The 24,914-nt window shown below is 40.0% G+C and overlaps 1 long non-coding RNA gene across 3 annotated transcripts in view; it reads left to right on the top strand.

The window, feature by feature from the left end:
* LOC147349839 (uncharacterized) overlaps positions 1–24,914 on the top strand; it is a 45,163-nt gene that overhangs the window by 9,921 nt on the left and 10,328 nt on the right. For 2 of the 3 annotated variants that reach the window (XR_015150210.1, XR_015150209.1), the window contains 2 exons: positions 3,131–3,235; positions 17,093–17,152. This is a non-coding gene — a long non-coding RNA (uncharacterized LOC147349839). The remainder of the gene's footprint in view (positions 1–3,130; positions 3,236–17,092; positions 17,153–24,914) is intronic. The other variant, XR_015150211.1, reaches the window with a different exon arrangement.

Below are 24,914 nucleotides of genomic sequence, written 5' to 3'. Positions count from 1 at the left end.
TTCAAATTGCATGCTAGAGAAGACTCTTGAGGGTCCCTTGGACTGCAAGGAGATCAAGCCAGTCAATTCTAAAGAAAATCAACCTTGAATATTCATTGGAAGGATTGATGCTGAAGCTCCAATATTTTGGCCACTTGATACAAAGAGATGATTCAGTGGATAAAACTCTGATGCTGGGAAAGATTTAGGGCAAAAGGATAAAAGAGTGGGAAAAGATGAGATGGTTAGATAGCATCTCTGCTTCAATGGATGTGAATTTGAACAAACTCTGGGAGATAATGGAGGACAGAGAAGCCTGGTGTGCTACAGTCCATGGGGTTGCAAAAAGTTGGACATGATTTAGTAACTGAACAACAAATTCATAAAAGGTACTGCAAAAAGCAATGCTGCAATGTGGGCACAAATAAGCAGGAATTGTCTAAAAATATCTTTTCAACCCTTCTTGGACACCTGTTCTGAAAGATTTTTATTCACTTAAATTCCCTGCATTTATTAAGGAATTTTCTATTTATGTGATCTCTTTTATATCATTTACATTTTGATTTTAATTAACATCTATAATTAAGAGCTCTAAATAGTATTGTGAATTGTTGGCATGAGGCTCGAGGGGAAACTCAAAAGCAGAGAGGAAAAGGGGTGAAAAGGGAGAAATCCCCTTACCATTGAAGAAGGGAGACAAGGCTACAGTTTGGAGATGGAGGCTGTAAGGTTTCTGTAGATTTGAGTATCCTTTCTAACTTTTTAAAATTTTGTTTTGTTATTTTATTTTACTCCCTTCAATTTACATTCAAGCTTAGCACTACATGGTTCAAGTAAAAATGTGCTTCTTTTCAGAGAAGGAAAGCAATAGTGGAAAAATTATGTCCCAGTTGAGCTCCAGCCTTGAAGGAGGAACTATCCCCAGGAACAGATTGGGTAGTCACAGGTGCAGAGAAGAGAAAAACAAGTTCAACTGTGCCCTGCAGTGAGAAGGAAAAGGTGATTGGGGACTGAGCTTGGCAAGAGAAGATATTTGCTGGAAAGCTGCTGAAATTTTCCAACATAAACTAGAGGAGAGGGTACCCCCTGTATATAAACACTAGTCGATTCCTACCAGGTTAACTCATGGAGACTTATGAAATCCCCTTCTAAATATCTACAAAGAAGTCATTTGCTCTCTCCCCTGAAGGGCAGGTCCTTCCCTTTCTCTTAGGGATGTCTTCAGTTTTAATTCAGCATAATTTATTTTACTTTGTTAATTAGGTTTGTGGCTGGCCCCTGGGATGTTAATTAGCTGGGTTTTATAGTTAGAAAACAACAGGACCATTAAGATGATAGCCTCATGATTTGCTAGACACATTTCATATTTTAATTGGAATCTACTACATTCATTGTTTCATGAAAGCTGTTAGTCAAACCATCCCTTGTCCAGACCTCTCAGGAAATTTTCGATGCCCATTATTACAACTCAAACACCCATGCATCTGCAAGTCACTTTCAGTGTACGATGTTTAACCAAATGTCACGCAAAAAAAATAATTAATATATGGAGCTGTAACCACCAGTGTACTTGGAGAATTAAATATCCATCCTCTAGACTTTGCTAATGTTGAACTAATAAAAATGAATAAAAGGCAGTTTGACTAAGGCAATCTATATTAACTTGAATAAAGGGGGAAATAGTTTTTTGCACGTAGAGAAATATCATGATTTTATCTCTCCTGAAGAAAGTATTATGCCTATTATATTGGTTTTTTAAAGTTTTTTTTAAGTTTTTTAAAGTTTAATTGAGAAAAATGTTAACAAATGTTATTTTTCAAAGATTCTTTTAGAATGAGTTTTTAACATTTTCTTGAAAAGGAAGTCTATTATAAATGTGTGAAGCTATTTTTAGGGACCTTTTTGGAGCTAAGTAAGATCTTAACTCACAGAATAATTTTCAAGTGGAAATTTGGCCTGGACATAGGAGGACAAGAGAAACATCATGATTTTATTTTGAGGTAAATCTGTGGGTGGTCCCAGAGGATCAGTGGTGAGCTGGAGTCTCCCCCTCCAGTAGGACAAGAATTTGTTCTAAGAGGTTTGGTGATTTAATGAATATTTCTGACACTTTGGGGCTTACCTCATGGCCCAGATAATAAATAATCTGCCTGCAATGTGGGAAACCTGGGTTCAATCCCTGGAGTTTGGAAGATCTCCTGGAGAAGGAAATGGAAACCCACTCCAATATTTTTGCCTGGAGAATCCCATGAACAGAGGAGCCTTGCCGGCAAGAGTTGGGAGATGACTGAGACTAACACACTTTCTGACACTTTGGACAGTAATTACTTTTACTGATTTCTCCAAATCCCATGTAATCCTTCATTGTGAGATGATTTAACCAGGCCCAGAATTTAAATCATCTATTTCTGCACTTGATAAATTTTTTTTTTTTTAAGGTCCTTATTCAAAAGAAGTTGGAAATAGGAATTAGAAGATCAGAGTTCAAATCCTGGGTGTATCATTAAGGATGTGCTTTCTGCTCCTGGACAAATTAATTCTCTGAAATAAAGTCAACAATCAGTTCAGTTCAGTTCAATTGCTCAGTCATGTCCAACTCCTTGCAACCCCATGAATTGCAGCATACCAGGCCTCCCTGTCCATCACCAACTCCCAGAGTCAACAATATTCCCCTCCCAATGTTGAGAGAATTAAATGAATTAGATGACCCCAGTGCCTACCAGATGCTTGGCATATAGTGCAAATTTCATTCGCACTTGTCCACTATCTTTCAGCTGTAATATTCTAAAATTCAGTTCCACTTATGAACTTGGAATCAGAGGAAAACTAATCATTTTAGATTATTAGTCCCTTTCTACTCTGTAAGAACCACATGACATATTCAAACTGTTGATTTACTTGCTTTTAGATGAAGGCACAGAAACACATTTTCTCATCTGGAAGATTGAATGGAGAAAGGTCATTTCATTTCATTTTCCTTTCTGAGAACTCATTTGTCTTTCAAGCAGTTACAAATTTCTACTTGGCAGGGATTGCTCTCATACAAATATGGGACATGCGCGGGTCCTTATAAATGCCATACCATGGCTTTGACCAGCTGTTTCCATTTCTACAGGGTTTAATGCTTTAATAAAGTTGTTTCATCTTTTAGGATTTGAAATAGCTCAACTGGAATTCTGTCACCTCCACTAGCTTTATTCGTAATGATTCTTCCTAAGGCCTACTTGACTTCACACTTCAGGATGCCTGGCTCTAGGTGAGTGATCACACCATTGTGGTTATCTGGGTCATGAGGATCTTTTTGTATAGTTCTCCGTATTTTTGCCACCTCTTCTTAATATCTTCTGCCTCTGTTAGGTCCATACCATTCCTGTCCTTTATTGAGCCCAACTTTGCATGAAATATTCCCTTGTTATCTCCAATTTTCTTGAAGAGATCTCTGGTCTTTCCCATTCTATTGTTTTCTTCTATTCCTTTGCACTCATCACTGAGGAAGGCTTTCTTTTCTCTCCTTACTATTCTTTGGAACTCTGCATTCAAATGGGTATATCCTTCTTTTTCTCCTTTGCCTTTAGCTTTACCTTGGAAAACTCGGCAGTGGCCACAGGACTGGAAAAGGTCCTTTTTCATTCCAACCCCAAAGAAAGGCAATGCCAAAGAATGCTCAAACTACCACACAATTGCACTCATCTCACACGCTAGCAATGTAATGCTCAAAATTCTCCAAGTGAGGCTAGCGCAGTACATGAACCATGAACTTCCAGATGTTCAAGCTGGATTTAGAAAAGGCATAGGAACCATAGACCAAATTGTCAACATGCATTGGATCATCGGGAAAGCAAGAGAGTTCCAGAAAAACATCTATTTCTGCTTTATTTACTATGCCAAAGCCTTTGACTCTGTGGATCACAACAAACTGTGGAAAACTCTTCAAGAGATGGGAATACCAGACCACCTGACCTGCCTCCTGAGAAATCTGTATGCAGGTCAAGAAGCAACATTTAGAATTGGACATGTAACAACAGACTGCTTCAAAATTGCGAAAGGAGTATGTCAAGGCTATAGACTGTCACCCTGCTCATTTAATTTATATGCGGAGTACCTCATGCAAAATGAAGCACAAGTTGGGATCAAGATTGCTGAGAGAAATATCAATAACCTCTGATATGCAGATGACACCACCCTTATGGCAGAAGGTGAAGAAGAACTAAAGAGCCTCTTGATGAAAGTGAAAGAGGAGAGTGAAAAAGTTGGCTTAACACTCAGCATTCAGAAAACTAAGATCATGGCATCAGGTCCCATCACTTCATGGCAAGTAAATAGATGGGGAAACAATGGAAGTGGTGAGAGACTTTATAGTCTTGTCCTCCAAAATCAATGCAGATGGTGACTGCAGCCATGAAATTAAAAGACATTTGCTCCATGGAAGAAAAACTATGACCAACTTAGACAGCATATTAAAAAGCAGAGACATTACTCTGTCAATAAAGGTCTGTCTAGTCAAAGCTATGATTTTTGCAGTAGTCAGGTATGGACATGAGAGTTGAACTATAAAAAAAGCTGAGCAATGAAGAATTGATGCTTTTGAACTGTAGTGTTGGAGAAGACTCTTGAGAGTCCCTTGGACTGCAAGGATATCAAACCAGTCCATCCTAAAGGAAATGAGTCCTGAATATTCACTGGAAGGACTGATGCCAAAGCTGAAACTCCAATACTTTGGGCACCTGATGCAAAGAACTGACTCACTGGAAAAGACCCTGATGCTGGGGAAGATTGAAGGCAGGAGGAGAAGGGGATGACAGAGGATGAGATGGTTGGGTCACATCACTGACTTGATGGCCATGAGTTTGAGCAAGCTCTGGGAGTTGGTGATGGAAGGGAAGCCTGGCATGCTGCAGTCCATGGGGTCACAAAGAGTAGGACAGGACTGAGTGACTGAACTGAACTCTAAGTTGTTTCATACCCACACTTCGATGTTTTTCTCATAAGTGTGCTATAAGGTAGGAGGAGTTCTTTGCTTTTTCCCTAAATTCATCTGATAAACATGAACAGGAAAGAACAAGCCATATTGTCCAATTATCCCATGAAGTCACTATTAGATGAAAAAGGGAAAAATAATTTGCATGCTTGTAGTAATTAGTCTTCTCATTATCACCATCCAAATGTTTACTATTATGATCTATTCAAATAATTGAATCTTGTTTTTCATATATATGTGAATGTGTATAAATATACTTGCATAGTTTGTTCTATGTCAATATGACTGACAAATTATTATAATGCATATTTAATTATTTAAATGGTCCTCTTCAAATACAGCAAGTTCAGGAAGATGGGGGTAAGAATAGGGTTATTGTTTACAAGATACAGCAGTGTACATTGGAAAAGAAATCATGTTTATCTCTACCTTTACTTTTTATAGGTAGTATGTAATAGACTTAAACCAGTCTGAAACTCAGTTTCCTCATTTGTGAAATAGGGTTAATAATGCTAAAAAGACCAAAAGAGGTATATGGGAAAGCAGCTTGAGACTAACAGACTTGGATATCCTTTAACAAAGTGCTTGTCCAAGATTTATGTTCATTTTTCTATTGGGTTGTGTTTTTCTTAATGATTTCTTCACGCAGGCCACATACAAGACTTTTCTGTTTGCTTGTTCAGTTCAGTTCAGTTCAGTCGCTCAGTCACGTACGACTCTTTGTGACCCCATGGACTGCAGCATGTCAGGCTTCCCTGTCCATCACCAACTCCTGGACCTTGCTCAAATTCATGTCCATTGAGTCAGTGATGCAATCCAACCATCTCATCCTCTGTCATCTCCTTCTCCTCCCATCTTCAATCTTTTGAAGCATGGGGGTCGTTTCCAATGAGTCAGTTCTTTGCATCAGTTGCTCAAAGTATTGGAGCTTCAGCTTCAACATCAGTCCTTCAAATGAATATTCAGGACTGATTCTTTTAGGATGGACTAGTTGGATCTCTTTGCAGTTCAAGGGACTCTCAAGAGTATTCTCCAACACCACAGTTCAAAAGCTTCAATTCTTCTGCACTCAGCTTTCTTTACAGTCCAACTCTCACATCTATACATGGCTACTGGAAAAACCATAGCCTTGACAAGATGGACCTTTGTTGACAAAGTAATGTCTCTGTTTTTAAATATGCTGTCTAGGTTGGTCATAACTTTTCTTCGAAGGAGTAAGTGTCTTCTTTAATATCATGGCTACAGTCACCATCTGCAGTGATTTTAGAGCCCCCCAAAATAAAGTCAGCCACTGTATCCACTGTTTCCCCATCTATTTCCCATGAAGTGATGGGACTGGATGCCATGATCTTAGTTTTTTGAATGTTGAGCTTTAAGCCAACTTTTTCACTCTCCTCTTTCACTTTCATCAAGAGGCTCTTTAGTTTTTCTTCACTTTCTGCCATAAGGGTGGTGTCATCTGCATATCAGAGGTTATTGATATTTCTCCTTGCAATTTTGATTCCAGCTTGTGCTTCCTCCAGCCCAGCATTTTGCATGAGGTACTCTGCATATAAGTTAAATAAGCAGGGTGACAATATACAGCTTTGACATACTCTTTTTCCTATTTGGAACCAGTCTGTTGTTCCATGTTCAGTTCTAAATGTTGCTTCCCTGACCTGCATACAGATTTCTTAAAAGGCAGGTCAGGTGGTCTGGTATTTCCATTTCTTTCAGAATTTTCCACAGTTTGTTGTGATCCACAGAGTCAAAGGCTTTGGCATACTAAATGAAACAGAAATGGATGTTTTTTTCTGGAACTCTCTTGCTTTTTCGATGATCCAACAGATGTTGGCAATTTGATCTCTTGTTCATCTGCCTTTTCTAAAACCAGCTTGAACATCTGGAAGTTCACAGTTCATGTACTGTTGAAGCCTGGCTTGGGGAATTTTGAGCATTACTTTACTAACGTGTGAAATAAGTGCAATTGTGCAGTAGTTTGAGCATTCTTTGGCATTGTCTTTCTTTGGGATTGGAATGCAAACTGACCTTTTCCAGTCCTGTGGCCACTGCTGAGTTTTCCAAATTTGCTGGCATAATGAGTGCAGCACTTTCACAGCATCATCTTTCAGGATTTGAAATAGCTCAACTGGAATTCCATCATCTTCACTAGCTTTGTTTGAAGTGATTCTTCCTAAGGCCCACTTGATTGAGGATGTCTGTTTGCTTGTATGCTTTGCTAATTTAATATCTCATTCTGTGTCCTGCCTTTAAACACTATTAATACTATCCTTAAACATTTTTAATACTGTGGTATCACTGACTCAATGGACATGAGTTTGAGTAAACTCTGGGAGTTGGTGATGAACAGGGAGGGCTGCTATGCTGCAGTCCATGGGGTCACATAGAGTTGGACACTTCTGACCGACTCAACTGAACTGAAGTGCATACTATCTTTTGTTGAACTGAAATCTGTATTTTAATACAGTCCAACTTATCAGTGCCTTATTTATGATTAGTGCTTTTTGTGATTTAAAAGAACATTTTACACCATGATTCCATAAGTATATCATATGCAGCAGGTTCTTGAAGAATTATTGTTTTGGTTTTAGATCTATAACCATTCAGAACTGATTTCTGTGATATAAACTAGGGTTTATTAGTTTTGTGAGGGCTGCCATAACAAGGTTCCACAGACTGGGTACTACTCATCTGCAGTGAGCAGTCCTGAAGAGATATCTTAGTTCCCTGCCCAGAAATTGAGCCTGGGTAACCTGGATGAAAACCAGGAGTCCTAGCCACTAGACTGACAGGGGCTAGAGGCTAAAAGCAAAGGAGCCCTGTCTCTTTCCTCAATTTGAAAGCAAGAATATTTCAAGAAGGCAAAATCCAAAGAATAATGTGGGTATCCTGAGTGAGAAGTGCAGTAAAGAGGGATGCAAATCACTTATAAAGGACAGTCCTCCTGGGTGTTTGTTTACATTTGACTAATTATCTTGCTTTTTTCTTCACACCTGACTGTTCCTTGGACCCTCTCCAAGATGCATGTTCAACTTTTTTCTAAGATTGATCCCACCACAGAGGCCTCTAGGTCCATGTCCATTCTTATTATGAGGTGAGGCCTCCTCCCTTTTTGATCCCCAAGAAGTCTTCCCGCACCTGTGCAGACAGGGAAGTCTTCCTGGACCTCAGGAGTGAGCACCTTATCTCTACTCTTTAGCAGAGCTCAGCTTTTGCCACTAGCTTTGTCCTTGGAGTGCCTGGGTGAGAACAAAGGGCGTCTTACCCCACTAGACAAATACCAGCTGTCCAGCCCAGGGCCCATCCACCTCCTACCTCAGCTTAAACAACAGAAATATATCATCTCACAGTTTTGGAGGCTAGAAGTCCAACAACAAGTTGTCAAGAGATCTGGCTTTTTCTGAGGGCTCTCTTCTTCACTTTGGCTGTTAGTTTTCTGTGTCTTTCCATGAACTTCTTACGTGTGGGCTTCTGTGTCTTAATTTCCACCTCTTCCAACACCAGTCATATTGGATTTGAACCCACCTTGAAGTCCTTATTTTAACTTAATTACTTCTTCAAAGACCCTAGCTTCAAATAAAATCACATTCTGAGGTAGTGGGATTTCAATATATAAATTTTGAGGGACATAATTCAGCCCATAACTTATGGTCAATTTTTTTTTCCTTATGTGCGTTCAGTTGACCTCTTACATTCATTGAAAATAATATTTTTCTTTCTTATTTGGTACCAAACTAATCAGAAGTTAAGTATTCATACATATGTGAGTCTTATTTCTCAACTTCCTCTATATGTCTTATGGTCACAATGCTTTTATAATGACTGGGTGTTTTTTATAAGTCTTGATATTCATGGAAAAAAATCTTTTGACTTGTCCTTCTTCTTTAACAGAGTCTTGGCTAATCTTGGCCCTCTTTATTTCCAAGGAATTTTGTCTCCCCACCACTAACTCACACCCTCCAAAAAGACTTGTTGGTATTTTATTGGGATCAGTTCAGTTACTCAGTCATGTCCAATTCTTTGAGACCCCATGAACTGCAGCACACCAGGTTTCCCTGTCCATCACCAACTCCTGGAGCTTGCTCAAACTCATGTTCATCAAGCTGGTGATGCCATCCAACCATCTCATCCTCTGTCATCTCCTTCTCCTCCTGCTTTCAATCTTTCCCAGCATAAGGGTCTTTTTCAGTGAGTCAGTTCTTCACATCAGGTGGCCAAATTATTGGAGTTTCAGCTTCAGCATCAGTCCTTCCAATGAATATTCAGGACTGATTTCCTATAGGACTGACTGATTGGATCTCCTTGCGGTCCAAGGGACTCTCAAGAGTCTTCTCCAACACCACAGTTCAAAGGCATCAATTCTTCGGTACTCAGCTTTCTTTGTACTCCAACTCTCACATCCATACATGACTACTGGAAAAACCATAGCCTTGACTAGACAGACCTTTGTTGGCAAAGTAGTCTCTGTTTTTTAATATGCTGTCTAAGTTGGTCAAAGCTTTTCTTCCAAGGAGCAAGCATCTTTTATTCGCTGCATTTTACTGGGATGGGATTGACTTTATGGACCAATTTGGGGAGAATTTATATTTTGAAAGAGCTGAGTCTTCTGATGTGTCCCCTTGACACATGCCTCAATTAATATATATTTTCTAATTTATGTCAGCAACATTTCATACTTTCTGTGTAGAGATCTTGCACATTTTCATCAGATTTATTCCTGGTTTTAAAACTTTTATTATCATTGTATATTATATCTTACTGCAAAATTTTACTTTTAAGTGATACATTGTTTCTTGTTCCTCTTGTTCAGTCACCAAGTTGTATCCGAACTCTTTGCGACCCCATGAACTGCAGCATGCCAGGCTTCTCTATTCTTCATATCTCTGAGAGTTCGCTCAAATTCATGTCTACTGAGTCAGTGATGCTATCTAACCATCTCATCTTTTCCCACCCTTTTGTCCTTTTGCCCTAAATCTCCCAGCATTGGAGTCTTTTCCAATGAGTCAGTTCATCACATCAGATGGCCAAAGTATTGGAGCTTCAACTTCAGCATCAGTCCTTCCAATGAATATTCAAGGTTGATTTCCTTAATATTGACTGGTTTGATGTCCTTGCAGTCCAAGGGACTCTCAAGAGTATTCTGCCGCACCACGGTTCAAAAGCATCAATTCTTCAGTGCTCAGCCTTCTTTATGGTTCAACTCTCACATCCATACATGACTACGGGACAAACTATAGCTTTGACTATTCATTGGTGGTATATAGAATTTTAGTTAATCTTTCTGTTGACTTTAGCAAACTTGCTGGATTTACTTCTTTTTTTTTTTTTTTTACTGGGATGACACTGACTGTTCATATCACTTCAGGGAGAACTGATATCTTAACAATTTTGAGTCTTCCTATATGGATTTACTTCTTAATCCATAATTTGCCTATAAATTCCTTGAGTTTTCTATAAACATAATCACAGCCTGCAAAAGATGACTGTTTAATCCCTTATTTTATAACCCTCTTAATTTTTATTACTTTCCCTGGACTATTTGAATTGGTATAGTTTCTAACCTATGTCAAATAGCAGTGGGGAGTCCAGACATTTCTTGTCTCTTTCTATCTCATATGAAATGAAACTGAATGATGTGCTTCATTAGATTTAAGACATTATCTCCAATTTTTAGTAGACTAAGAGATTTTATAACAATGGGTGTTAGATTTTGTAACTTTTTGGTCTGTACTGAAATAACCATATGCTTTTTTTTTTCATTCTGTTAAATTGCAAATTAGAACAGTTGATTTTTAAATCAGTCACTTGTAAGTTAATCTTGAACTTCTGGAATTAATAAACTTGGTTTTATGGAATTACTCCTTCTATGTAGTGCCAGATTTTATCAGCTATTATTTTGTTTAAAAATTTTACAGCTGAATTTATGAAAGAACTGGACCTGTAATTTTCATTTCTACTAACTACCATTTTCCCTTGTTAGATTTTGAAATCAAAATTATACTGGCTTTATATTAAACAATTTAATATTTATTTTTCAAGACCATAAAAGAATTAAGCAAGATTGGCATGGTTTTCATTCTTAAATTTGTAACAGAATTAGCTGGTAAAACCAGCTGGGTTTGTAGTTGTCTTTGTGGGAAGATGTATAATTACAGTTTCATTCTCTCTAATAATTGTAGGATTCTACATTTTCTATAGTTAGTTGTATTTTTCTATTGTTTTCCATTTCATCTAAATTTCCAAATATATTGGCATTAATTTCCTCCTATAATATTTGTAATATCCTTATTATGCACTCGTTTTAAAAATTATTCTGATCTTTCTGATGATCTCTATTTACCTTGATATATTTTCTTCCTGATCAGCCTCTCCTGGGATTTATTAATTTTTTATGGAAAACGTCAGTTTTCATTCTAAGCTCAGAAAGGTAATGTCAAGATATATTCAAACTACCATAAAATTGTACCTCATTTCACTTGCTAGCAAGGTAATGCTCAAAATCCTTCAAGCTAGGCTTCAGGAGTATGTGAACAAAGAACTTTCAGATGTACAAGCTGGAATTAGAAAAGGCGTAGGAATCAGAGACCACATTGTCAATATCTGTTGGATCAGAAAAAGGAAGAGAATTTTTTTTTTTTTTGAGATCTACTTCTGCTTCACTCATTCTTAAAGAGATGGAAATACCAGACAATTTTAACTGTCTCCTGAGAAAACTGCATGAGGTCAAGAAGCAACAATTAGAACAGGACACAAAGCAATGGACTGGTTCAATACTGGGAAAGGAGTACGTCAAGGATGTATATTGTCACCTGCTTATTTAACGTCTGTGCAGAACACATCTTGCTAAACGCCAGGCTGCAAGACTCACGAGCTGGAATCAAGTTTGTTTGGGAGAAATATCAATAACTTTATATATGCAGATGATACCACTCTAATGGCAGAAAGCAAAGAGAAACTAAAGAACCTCTTGCAGTTGTTGTTCAGTTGTTCAGTCGTGTCTGACTCTGCAACCCCATGGACTGTAGCATGCCAGGCTTCCTTGTTTTTCACCAACTGCTGGAGCTTGCTCAAACGCATTAGTTGGTGATGCCATCTAACCGTCTTGTCCTCTGTCATCCCCTTCTATGCCTGCCCTCAATCTTTCCCAGCATCAAGGTCTTTTCTAATGAGTTAGCTCTTCCCATAAGTGGCCAAAGAATTGGATATTCATTCAGACCTTCCAATAAATACTCAGGACTCATTTCCTTTATGATGGACTGGTTGGATCTCCTTGTAGTCCAAGGGACTCTCAAGAGTCTTCTCCAACACCACCATTCAAAAGCATTAATTCTTTGGCACTCAGCCTTCTTTATGGTCCAACTCTCACATCCATACATGACTACTGGAAAAACCATGTCTTTGATTATATGGACCTTTGTTGGCAAAGTAATGTCTCTGATTTTCAATATGTTATCTAGGTTTTTCATAGCTTTTCTTCCAAAGAGCAAGCATCTTTTAATTTCATGGCTGCAGTCACCATCTGCAGTGATTTTGGAGCCCAAGGAAATAAAGTCTCTTATTGTTTCCATTGTTTCCCCACCTATTTGCCATGAAGTGATGGGACTGGATGCCATGATCTTAGTTTTTTGAATGTTGAATTTAAAGGCAGCCTTTTCACTTTCCTCTTTTGCATTCATCAAGAAGCTCTTTAGTTCCTCTTAGCTTTCTGCCATAAGGGTGATGTCATCTGTATATCTGGAGAAGGAATGGCAACCCACTCCAATATTCTTGCCTAGAGAATCCTGAGGATGGAGGAGCCTGGTGAGCTGCTGTCCATAGGGTTGCACAGAGTTGGACACGACTGAAGCAACTTTTCATGCATGCAGGCATTGGAGAAGGAAATGGCAACCCACTCCAGTGTTCTTGCCTGGAGAATCCCAGGGACAGGGGAGCCTGCTGGGATGCCATCTATGGGGTCACACAGAGTCAGACACAACTGAAGTGACTTAGCAGCAGCATCTGCATATCTGAGGTCATTGATATTTCTCTCATCAATCTTGATTCCAGCTGTGCTTCAGCCAGCCTGGCATTTCATATGATGTATTCTGCATATAAGTTAAATAAGCAGGGTGACAATATAGAGCCTTGATGTACTCCTTTTCCAATTTGAAACCAGTCTGTTCTTTCATGTCTGGTTCTAACTGTCACTTCTTGACCTGCATATAGGTTTCTCAGGAGTCAGGTAGGGTGGTCTGGTATTTCCAGCTCTTTAAGAATTTTCCTCAGTTTATTGTGATTCACACAACCCAGATAATCACGATGGTGTGATCACTCACCTAGAGCAGGATCTTGGAATGTGAAGTCAAGTGGGCCTTAGGAAGAATAACTACGAACAAAGCTAGTGGAGGTGATGGAATTCCAGTTGAGCTATTCCAAAGCCTAAAAGATGATGCTGTGAAAGTGCTGCACTCAATATGCCAGCAAATTTGGAAAACTCAGCAGTGGCCACAGGACTGGAAAAGGTCAGTTTGCATTACAATCCCAAAGAAAGGCAAAGCCAAAAAATGCTCAAACTACCTCACAATTGCACTCATCTCACACGCTAGTAAAGTAATGCTCAAAATTCTCCAAGCCAGGCTTCAGCAATATGTGAACCATGAAATTCCAGATGTCCAAGCTGGATTTAGAAAAGGCAGAGGAACCAGAGATCAAATTGCCAACATCCGCTGGATCATCACAAAAGCAAAAGAGTTCCAGAAAAACATCTATTTCCTCTTTATTGACTATGCCAAAGTCTTTAACTGTGTGGATCACAATAAACTGTGGAAAATTCTGAAAGAGATGGGAATACCAGACCACCTGATCTGCCTCTTGAGAAACCTGTATGCAGGTCAGGAAGCAACAGTTAGAACGACATGGGACAACAGACTGGCTCCAAATAGGAAAAGGAGCATGTCAAACCTGCATATTGTCATCCTGCTTATTTAACTTATATGCAGAGTACATCATGAGAAACGCTGGGCTGGAGGAAGCACAAGCTGGACTCAAGATTGCCAGGAGAAATATCAATAACCTCAGATATGCAGATGACACCACCCTTATGGCAGAAAGTGAAGAAAAACTAAAGAGCCTCTTGATGAAAGTGAAAGAGGAGAGTGAAAAAGTTGGCTTAAAGTTCAACATTCAGAAAACTAAGATCATGGCTTCCAGTCTCATCACTTCATGGGAAATAAATGGGGAAACAGTGGAAACAGTGGCTGACTATTTTTCTGGGCTCCAAATCACTGAAGATGGTGATTGCAGGCATGAATTAAAAGACACTTACTCCTTGGAAGGAAAGTTATGACCAACCTAGACAGCATATTCAAAAGCAGAGACATTACTTTGCCAACAAAAGTCCATCTAATCAAGGCTATGTTTTTTCCAATGGTCATGTATGGATGTGAGAGTTGGACTATAAAGAAAGCTGAGTGCCGAAGAATTGATGCTTTTGAACTGTGGTGCTGGAGAAGACTCTTGAGAGTCCCTTGGACTGCAAGGAGATCCAACCAGTCCATCCTAAAGGAGATCAGTCCTGGGTGTTCATTTGCAGGACTGATTTTGAAGCTGAAACTCCAATACTTGGGCCACCTGATGCGAAGAGCTGACTCGTTTGAAAAGACCCTCATGCTGGGAAAAATTGAGGGCAGGAGGAAAAGGGGATGACAGAGGATGAGATGTTTGGATGGCATCACCGACTGAATGGTCTTGGGTTTGGGTGGACTCCAGGAGGTGGTGATGGACAGGGCAGCTTGGCGTGCTGTGGTTCATGGGGTCACAAAGAGTTGGACATGACTGAGCAAGTGAACATAAGTGAACTGAACACAGTCAAAGGCTTTAGTATAGTCAGTGAAGCAGAAGTAGATGCTCTTCTGGAATTAGGTTGCTTTTGCTATGATCCAATGGATGTTGGCAATTTGGTCTCTTGATGAGGGTGATAGAGGAGAGTGAAAAGGTGACTTAAAATTCAACATTCAAAAAGCTGAATCATGACATCCAGTCCCTCCACTTCCTGACGAATGGAGAAAAAGTGACAAGTTTTTATTTCTTGGACTCCAAAATTACTGTGAATGATAATGGCAGCCATGGAAATCAAAGATGCTTGCTCCTTGGAAGGAAAGCTATGACAAACCTAGACAACACATTTAAAAGCAAAGACATCACTTTGCTGACCAGGGTCCATCTAGTCAAAGCTCTGTTTTTTCCAATAGTCATGTAGAGATGTAGAGTTGGACCATAAAGAGGCCTGAGTGTAGAAGAATCAGTGCTTTTGAATTGTGGTGCTTAAGGAGACTTGAGAGTCCCTTGGACAGCAAGGAGATAAAATTAGTCAATTCATAAGAAAATGAACCCTGAATATTCATTAGGAGAACTTATGCTGAAGCTCCAATACTTTGGCCATCTGAGGGGAAGACCAACCCATTGGAAAAGACCCTAATGCTGGGAAAGATGGAGGGCAAGTGGAGAAGTGGAGGGCAGAGCATGAGATGTTTGGATCAGATAGCTTACTCAGTGGACATGAGTTGCAGCAAACTCCGGGAGTTTTCATGAGGTCACAAAGAGCTGGACATGCCTTAGTGAGTGAAAAGCAAGAGTGTTTCAGATAATTAAATTTCAGGTTATTTGATCATTTCTATTGTATACTTGGTTTCAAATTCATTAATTTCTGTGTTTATCTTTATTATTTTCATCTTTCTTCTTTTGGGGCTAAATTTGGTGTACTTTTATAACTTCTTGTGAGGGCCTTATTAATTTTCAGGCTAATTTCTTTTCTATACATTTTCCTTTGTATCCCATTTATTCTGATGTATAGTTTTAAACTTAAAATTTATTTCAAACTGCTTTCTAGATTCTGTTGTGATTTTTTTCTCTGACCCATATATTTTTAAATGGATATTTTTAACTTCCATAACTGGATTTTTTAGTCTGAAAGTCTTTGATGTTTGATGGAAGTATTTTAGTCAATTTAAAAATAGATTTGCATTTAGGTCTACCATTTCTTAAATTATTTACTATTTTCAGTCTACTATAAATTCATTTTTCTTCTTTCCTGCCTCATTCTAGAATACTTTTTATTATTCCATTTTTTCTATTTTCTTAGCTTTTGTTGTTGTAGTTGTTGTTCTTTTATCACTCTTTCTGTTACTAGGACTTCCCTAGTGACTCAGAGTGTAAAGAAACTGCTTGTGATATGACAGACGCAGGTTTGATCTCTGGGTCAGGAAGATCCCCCACAGAAGGGAATGGAAATCCACTCCAGTATTCTTGCCTAGAGAATCCAAGGGTGGAGATAGAACCGCATGGACTGTGGAGCCTGGCAGGCAAGAGTCCATAGGGTTGCAAGTCTATATTTTTGACTTACAAATATCTAATATTAATCAATATTTTTCTCTCTCAGTGACAGCACATAAGGATTAAGCCTTTCAATATTATTTATCCTGAAAAAGTGTATGCTGCTGCTGCTGCTAAGGCATTTCAGTCATGTCCGACTCTGTGCGACCCTAGAGACGGCAGCCCACCAGGCTTCCTCGTCCCTGGGATTCTCCAGGCAAGAACACTGGAGTGGGTTGCCATTTCCTTCTCCAATGCATGAAAGTGAAAAGTGAAAGTGAAGTTGCTCAGTCGTGTCCGACTCCTAGCGACCCCATGGACTGTAGCCTACCAGGCTCCTCTGTCCATAGGATTTTCCAGGCAAGAGTACTGGAGTGGGGTGCCATTGCCTTCTCCGGTGGAAAGACTAGTAGAAGCTAAATAATGTCTGGAATCTTGTTCGTGGCAGTCTTAAAGCTGGCTTCTCAGTTTTGATTGTGTACCATGGAAATGTAATACACTTACATTAGGACACATTTGGTGAGGGGCACGTGAGAACTCTCCATACTATTTTTTGTAACTAGTCTGTTGATCTTAAAATTATTCTAAAATAAAACGTGGGCTTTCCAAAGAAGTAACTGATTGAAAAAAACACTGATCAAAATACCAACCCCTCAGAACCTAAGAATCTTAAGAACAGTAAAGGAGAATTTTAACTTGAAAAACACCCCAGAAAAGGTCCTTTAGATAAGTCAGGCGGAACACAAAAGGCAACACATTCATCAGGTGAATCTGTGCTCCTCCCAGATGCAGAATCTGTAGGAAGTTCTTAGAAGACTACGGTGACTTGAAGTTCTCACCAGAAAGGTAAACCAGCTGGCATACGGAACTTAGTATTGTTACCTACAAAACCATTGGTAATTTTAAATTCCATGTATTTATATGTATGTGTATAAAGTAATAAGATATACATCTTAAATTCTATAAACTATTATTTTTGATTAGTCATTATGAAATTAAAATTTCCCAAATAGTTACTGAGAAATAATGAGTAAGTCTTAAAAGATATTGTACTGTCAAATATCAAAATTGGAGTCAGACTTTTCATTATAGTTGCCCTTTGATTATTTCTCCTTTTGCAATTTCTTGCTAGTTGTTCTTGGGCTAATACTATGTACTATTAGTATATAAAAGCTTATTAACAGTCAATTTTATGCCACTTAACCCTTCACTAACAGTAGTTTAATTCCATTTACCACTCCTCACCTCCATCTCTTGTGCTATGTCATATCTGTTACTTCCACATATTTTATTATTTCAATCTTACAAAGTTATTGTCTTTACCTTAATAGTTTTGCTTGTTGTTTAGTCTCCAAGTCGTGTCCGACTCTTTGAGACCCCATGGACTGCAGCATGCCAGGCTTCCCTGTCCCTCACCATCTCCCAGAGTTTGCCCAAATTCATACCCATTGCATCAGTGATGCCATTCAAATATCTCATCTTTTGTCCCCATCTTCTTCTGCCTTCAATCTTTCTCAGCACCATGGTCTTTCCTGGTGAATCGGCTCTTTGCCTCAGGTGGCCAAAATATTGGAGCTTCAGCTTCAGCATTAGTCCTTCCAGTGAGTATTCAGGGTTGATTTCCTTTAAGATTGACTGGTTTTATCTCCTTGCTGTTCAAGGGACTCTTGAGTCTTCTCCAGCACCACAGTTCAAAAGCATCAATTCTTTGGCACTCTGCCTTGTTTATGGTCCAGCTCTCACAACCCCATATGACTATTGGGAAAACCTTAATAATAAAAGAGTGTTATTCTCTGGGCTTATGAACTAAACTGCAGAGGGCTTATTGAACACCTTCATGGGCTCTGTACTCCAGTACTGACTCTCCCAGGCTCTCAGTGTGCTGCTGCTCCTCTCTGCCTCTTTCCTGGCCCTCTCAGAATGGACAGACACCCCAGATTCCAGGCCTGCTTCTCAAAGTCATATTATTGCAGAAGATCTTAGCTTTATTCTCTGTCATTATCTTGCTTACTCTTTCTTCAAACATATTTAAAATAATATATTTAGTCATGTTTTTCTGATTACTCCCAGGGGGTTGAGTCACCTACCATATAATTTACCATTGTTGAAAGTTAATATTCCCTCCCCATCTTATCATGACTAATAGCATATTTAATGGCTGAGTTTTAAAAGAATAAATAAGGCAAACACTCTGCTTGAGTAATAATATAATAATTTGATATATTACCTTCCTCTGGAAAGACATCAGTGTATTGAATCAAATAGTTTTCAGAACTCTCCAAACATTTTTGCTGCTTTAATTCCTATTGTCCAAATGAAACTCTATGGATGTCAGGCACCTGTACATACTGGTCTCATTACTCATCAGGAGTAAAAGGACCTGTGTGAAACTGGTGCAGGTAAACACCTCACACCTACAGACACCCCATCATCCTTCTCATGGCCAAGCTAGTGGCAGGCTCCAGGCTGGGCTGCAATTGCAGAGAAGCATCTATTTGAACACTTTGTGAGATGCTATGGGAAGCCCTCATTAGTTGGTGGAAAAGATCAAGATTTGATGGAATGTGGAGAAAGTTGAGACTCTTAGCTAGTGATAAGAATCCAGGTTTATAAATTTCCTTCTTTTTAGCATCCATTTCCACATTTGCAGACAATTCTGCAAGACCTGTGGGCCCTTGATTCCCACCTACAAAGTTGTCCAGACTGCACTGACCAAGTTTAAGTGCACACTCAGCTGTTCAATCTGCAGCCTGGTCCTTCTGTCTAGGTGTGCCCTACTGCACTTCAATACCACTAGTGTCCGGGGCTTCTGCAATCCAGACACCATTTTACACTTGGAAATTTTCACTGAGACTGACTTCTTCTTATGAACTGTTATCTTTCACCTGGTCAATTTCATGACCTCCTGCAGGTCAAATCCAATATTTATCCTTGTGACAGTCATATATTAGTACCTATCCTCATGTAGAAACAGAGTCTTCTCTCTTCTGGGCTCATCGTTTCTAGATCCTTCAGTCATTTCTTAGGCCAAATATTTAAATAATTTATTGAATTCAGATAAGTAAAACAGAGGAGTGAAATGGGCCCCTGGTCTTTGTGTTAAACACTTTCAGTTAGGACTCTTTAATTTTGCTGGACACAAGAGCAGAGGAATATCTCTCTATCTGGAGAAAAGTGTCAGCATAAGTCTCAGGGTAACTGATGACTAACCAGCATTCTCATTTGAAAGGAGACACTGGCCAGTGGGGGCCTGAGTCCACTAGGCTTGCACATTGTCTAAAAACTGCAGCTTTTCTGTTCTCTGACCCATAAGTGCCTCATAGGAAAATGGAACCAATGCCATTAGGCCTTCTGATTGTGATGAAAAAAATCAGTAACTAGATTTGTATTTGACATAGTCTGACTTTCACATGTAAGTTCAAATCATGTTTGAGACCCATGTGGTTTTGAACAAAGCAGTGGTCCCTTGCTTGCTCTCAGCTTACCAAACCCTGTGACTTCCTTCAGCCTGCTCTAGGAAGCCCATCTCCTTCCTGGAACATGTCTCCCAACTCAGGAGGCTATTTTCCAAATACAGTAAGTCCCTTACATATGAATGAGTTCCATTCCATTTGTAAGTCCAATTTGTTCATAAGTCCAACAATGCTAACCTAGGTACCAAACTAACACAATTAGCCATATAGTACTGTACTGTAATAGGTTTAGAACACACTTCACACAAATAATACATAAAACAAACGAACACAATTAAAAGAAATTTAATATTATAGTACAGCTTCCTTCATTATTGCTTGGTATTTCTTAGCAGTACTGGCTACATCACTGCTGTTTTTATGCTTACTTCCAACATCTGAGAAGAGGGTGGCAGAGGATGAGATGGCTAAATAGCATTACCAACTCAATGGACATGAATCTGAGCAAACTCCAGGAGTTAGTGAAAGACAGGGAAGCCTGGCATGCTGCAGTCCACATGGTCACAAAGAGTCGTACATGACTTAGCAACTGAACAATAACAGTTGGCATCCTGGGCTTGAAGTAAAGATATTATACTATTGTACTCTATTCAGTTCTGTGTATTAAAGCACACAAAAGCACAACCACTTGTAGAGGAGGCATGCACCTGACTATGTACACCAGACATGTAAACTAATTTTCTTGATTGGACATGTGAACCCACATTGGCATCTTTGAAAGTTCACAGTTTGAAGGTTTATATGTGAGGGATTTACTGTATTGTGTTCACAGTGTGGATAAGGTCATTCTCAGTTCAGTTCAGTTGCTCAGTTGTGTCCACTCTGTGCAACCCTATGGACTGCAGCACCCCAGGCCTCCCTGTCCATCACCAACTCCTGGACCTTGCTCAAACTCATGCCCATTGAGTCAGTCATGCCATCCAACCATCTCATCCTCTGTCATCTCCTTCTCCTCCTGCCTTTAATCTTTCCCAGAATAAGGGTCTTTTCAAATGAGTCAATTCTTCACATCAGGTGGCCAAGTGTTGGAGTTTCACCTTCAGAATCAGTCCTTCCAATGAATATTCAGGACTACTTTCTTTTAGGATGAACTGATTGGATCTCCTTGCAGTCCAAGGGATGCTCAAGCATCTTATCCAACACCACAGTTCAAAAAGCATCAATTCTTTGGTGTTCAGCTTTCTTTATGGTCCAAATCTCACATCCATGCATGACTACTGGAAAGTCATTCTAGATAAATTAAACTGCCACCTAAAGTCACTTAAGCTACTGTGGGGACAGAGGAGGATAAGCAGCACACTGTCATGCTTGGCTCACACTGAACTTCCTGACAGTTACGATCTCTAAATCTTTTTTTTTTTTTTCTGGTCAAGTCTAAACAGAAGCAGAAGATATTAAGAAGAGGTGGCAAGAATACACAATAGAACTATACAAAAAAGATCATCATGACCCAGATAACCATGATGGTGTGATCACTCACCAAGACCCAGACATCCTGGAATGCGAAGTCATGTGGGCCTCAGGAAATATTGCTATGAGCAAAGCTAGTAGAGGTGATGGAATTTCGTAGAACTATTTAAAATCCTAAAAGATGATGCTGTTAAAGTTCTGCCCTCAATATGCCAGCAAATTTGAAAACCCAGCAGAGGCCACAGGACTGGGAAATGTCAGTTTTCATTCCAATCCCAAAGGAAGGCAAAGCCAAAAAATCTTCAAGCTGCTGCACAATTGCACTCATTTCACAGGCTAGCAAAGTAATGCTCAAAATTCTCCAAGTGAGGCTTCAACAGTACGTGAACTGTGAACTTCCAGATGTTCAAGCTGGATTTAGAAAAGGCAAAGGAACCAGAGATCAAATTGCCAACATCCAGTGGATAATCAGAAAAGCAAGAGAGTCCCAGAAAAACATGTACTTCTGCTTTATTGACTATGCCAAAACCTATGACTGTATGGATTAAAAAAAACTGTGGAAAATTCTTCAAGAGATGGAAATACCAGACCACCTTACCTGCCTCCTGAGAAATCTGTATGCACGTTAGGAAGCAACAGTTAGAACTAGACATGGAACAGACTGATTCCAAATCAGGAAAGGAGTATGTCAAGGTTGCATATTGTCACCCTGCTTATTTAACTTATATGCAGAGTACATCATGTGAAATGCCAAGCGGAATGAAGGACAAGCTGGAATCAAGATTGCTGGGAGAAATATCAATAACCTCAGATATGCACATAAGACCACCCATATGGCAGGAAGTGAAGAGGAACTAAAAAGCCTCTTGATGAAAGTGAAAGAGGAGAGTGAAAAAGTTGGCTTAACACTCAGCATTCAGAAAACTAAGATCATGGCATCCGGTTCCATCACTTCATGCAAATAGATGGGAAGACAATGGAAACAGTGACATACTTTAATTTTTTTGAGCTCCAAAATCACTGCAGATTGTGACTGCAGCCATGAAAGTAAAAGATGATTGCTCTTTGAAAGGAAAGCTATGATTAACCTAGACAGCATATTAAAAAGCAGAGACCTTTGCCAACAAAGGTCTGTCATCAAAGCTATTTTCCAGTAGTCATGTATGGATGTGAGATCTGGACTATAAAGAAAGCTGAACACGAAAGAATTGATGCTTTTGAACTGTGGTGTTGGAGAACACTCTTGAAAGTCCCTTGGATTGTAAGGAGATCCAACCGGTCCATAGTAAAGGAAATCAGTCCTGAATATTCATTGGAGGGACTGATGCTGAAGCTGAAACTCCAACATTTTGGCCACCTGATACAAAGAACTGACTCACTAGAAAAGACTCTGATGCTGGGAAAAATTGAAGGTGGGAGGTGAAGGGCATGACAGAGGATGAGATGGTTGGATGGAGTCACTGACTCGATGGACATGAGTTTGAGTAAGCTCCAGGAGTTTGTGATGGCCAGGGAAGCTTGGCATGCTGCAATCCATGGGGTCACAAATAGTCAGACATGACTGAGCAACTGAACTGAACTGAAATCTTGTTTCCCTCCTCCTGTTCTAAGAATTTATGGGTCCTTTGACTCTTTTTCACCAAGGGAGGACAAGGAGACATTTCTGCAGAAAGCCCAGCTCCTCCCACCTGCACTTCCTTTAGCCTTCCATCTTCATCCCTTTAGACAAGGTGGTTGGTCTTTGGGTTTAAGGGTCTTCTTTCTCATTCAGCCTCTGGGGACTTCTCAGCAGATCCTGCTGGTCTGTGGTGCAGCAGTTGCCTCCTGTGTGCTCACATCTCAGGGGACAGAAATGGAAGAGAAATCAGATGATACATTATCTTTATAGACCACACTGTGACCTCTGTATTTAACTTTTCAGCAGCAGAATGAGAGAGGAGAAAACTGACTCAGGGGAAAAATAGCTTCCTGGCTCAGAGATGAATCACACAATTAATTGACATGTACTTGCACTCAGACATCCCAAAGTCAGAAGACTTTTCTCCTCCAGACAGGCACAGAATATATGAAACCTCTGTATGCAGACATGAGATTGCCACATGACAGGACAGGATGAGAGCCGAGGCAGGCAGCTGTTAAAAGACAGAGGTGGCCCTTCTGCTCAAGGGCTGTGAAACCAGCAAACCTGTGATGCACTTGGTCCTTATAGCATGCTTAACTTCAATTAGTAATAATGCATCTTGAATTTTTTTCCTGTTACTAAATGCAAGTTCATGTGACCTACACATAGTAGGACAAACAAACAAAAACATCAGAGTTTGGAGCAGAGAAAAGGCTTATTGAAGGGCCAAGCAAGGAGATGGGTGGCTCGTGCCCCCCAAACACCAAATTCTCTGAAGGATTTCAGCAAGGCGCATTTAAATATTTCTCTTTTTTTTTTCATTTTTATTTTTGTATTGGAGGGTAATTGCTTTACAATATTGTGTTGGCTACTGTCACACAACAACATGGATCAGTCATAAGTACACACAGGTCACCTCTTTTTGAACCCCCATGCCCCACTTACCCCATCTCTCTAGGTTGTCACAGAGTACCCCATTGAGCTTCCTGTGTCATACAGCAACTTCCCACTAGCTGTTTGTTTTACACATGGTAATGTATATATTTCAATGCTGCTGCTGCTGCTAAGTCACTTCAGTCGTGTCTGACTCTGTGTTACCCCCAGAGACGACAGCCCACCAGGCTCCCCCGTCCCTGGGATTTCAATGCTACCCTCTCAATTTGTCTCACGGTCTCCTTCCCTCACTCTGTCCAAAGTCTGTTCTCTAGGTCTGCGTCTCTATTCCTGCCCTGCAAATAGGTTCATTATTATTGTTTTTCTAGATTCCATATATTTGCATTAATATACAATAGTTATGTTTTTTTTTTTACTTCCTTCACTCTGTATAACAGTCTATAGGTTCACCCACCTCAATTCAACTGACTTACATGTGTCCCTTTCTATGGCTGAGTAATATTCCATATTTATATTTGTCCAACTGCTTCTTTATCCATTCATCTGGCAATGGACATTTAGCTTGCGTCAAAGTCCTAGCTGCTATAAATAGTGCTGCAGCAAACATTGGGATTATGTGTCTCTTCCCACCTTTCTTGCGTGCCTGCAGGACCCATCGCAGCAGAGGGGGCCCTGAAGAGCAGAGGGTGCTCTGGAGGGCAGATGGCTTGGCTGGGAGGGTGGGAAGGGCCCCCAAGGGCAGAGGGGCCCCTGAGAGAAGAATACAGGCCCACGGCCCCAGAAGGCTCCCCATGGCCAAGTGTGTGGGGACCCTCAGGGGCTTCCCCTAATGGTTCTTCCCATCCCTGAGGGTCCCTACCCCTCACCAGCAAGCAGGCATGCCTCTTCTGGCACCCAAATCTCTTTCCCACCCCCAGTAGCCCCTGGGTCATGCCAGCTCCCTGCCTCAGCCTTCCCCCATTCTCCCTACCTGGTGCATGGTGGCGCCCTCTCAGTCTGGTCATTAAAGGGCTCCCACCAGTGTTTGGTAGATGTTTCAGACTTGGGGAGACTTGGCCTTCATGTTTTCTCTAACTGCCATCTTCCCTTTGGCCCTGAGCAAAGTGCTTTTAAAGGCAAAGGGAGGAAGAAACCTGCTTAGTTGTTGCAGATTTCTTGGTGTAGGAATCCTGTGTTCTTGTCGCTATCCACTAGGTCAGGTCATGATGTT

This window comes from Bos grunniens, chromosome 21, assembly GCF_055505025.1.
Source record: "Bos grunniens cultivar Pamir isolate PY7600 chromosome 21, Bosgru_T2T1.0, whole genome shotgun sequence".
In the NCBI taxonomy this organism is placed as follows: domain Eukaryota; kingdom Metazoa; phylum Chordata; class Mammalia; order Artiodactyla; family Bovidae; genus Bos; species Bos grunniens.
Note: the sequence above shows the minus strand (reverse complement) of the source record. Positions and strands in the feature narration are given on the sequence as shown.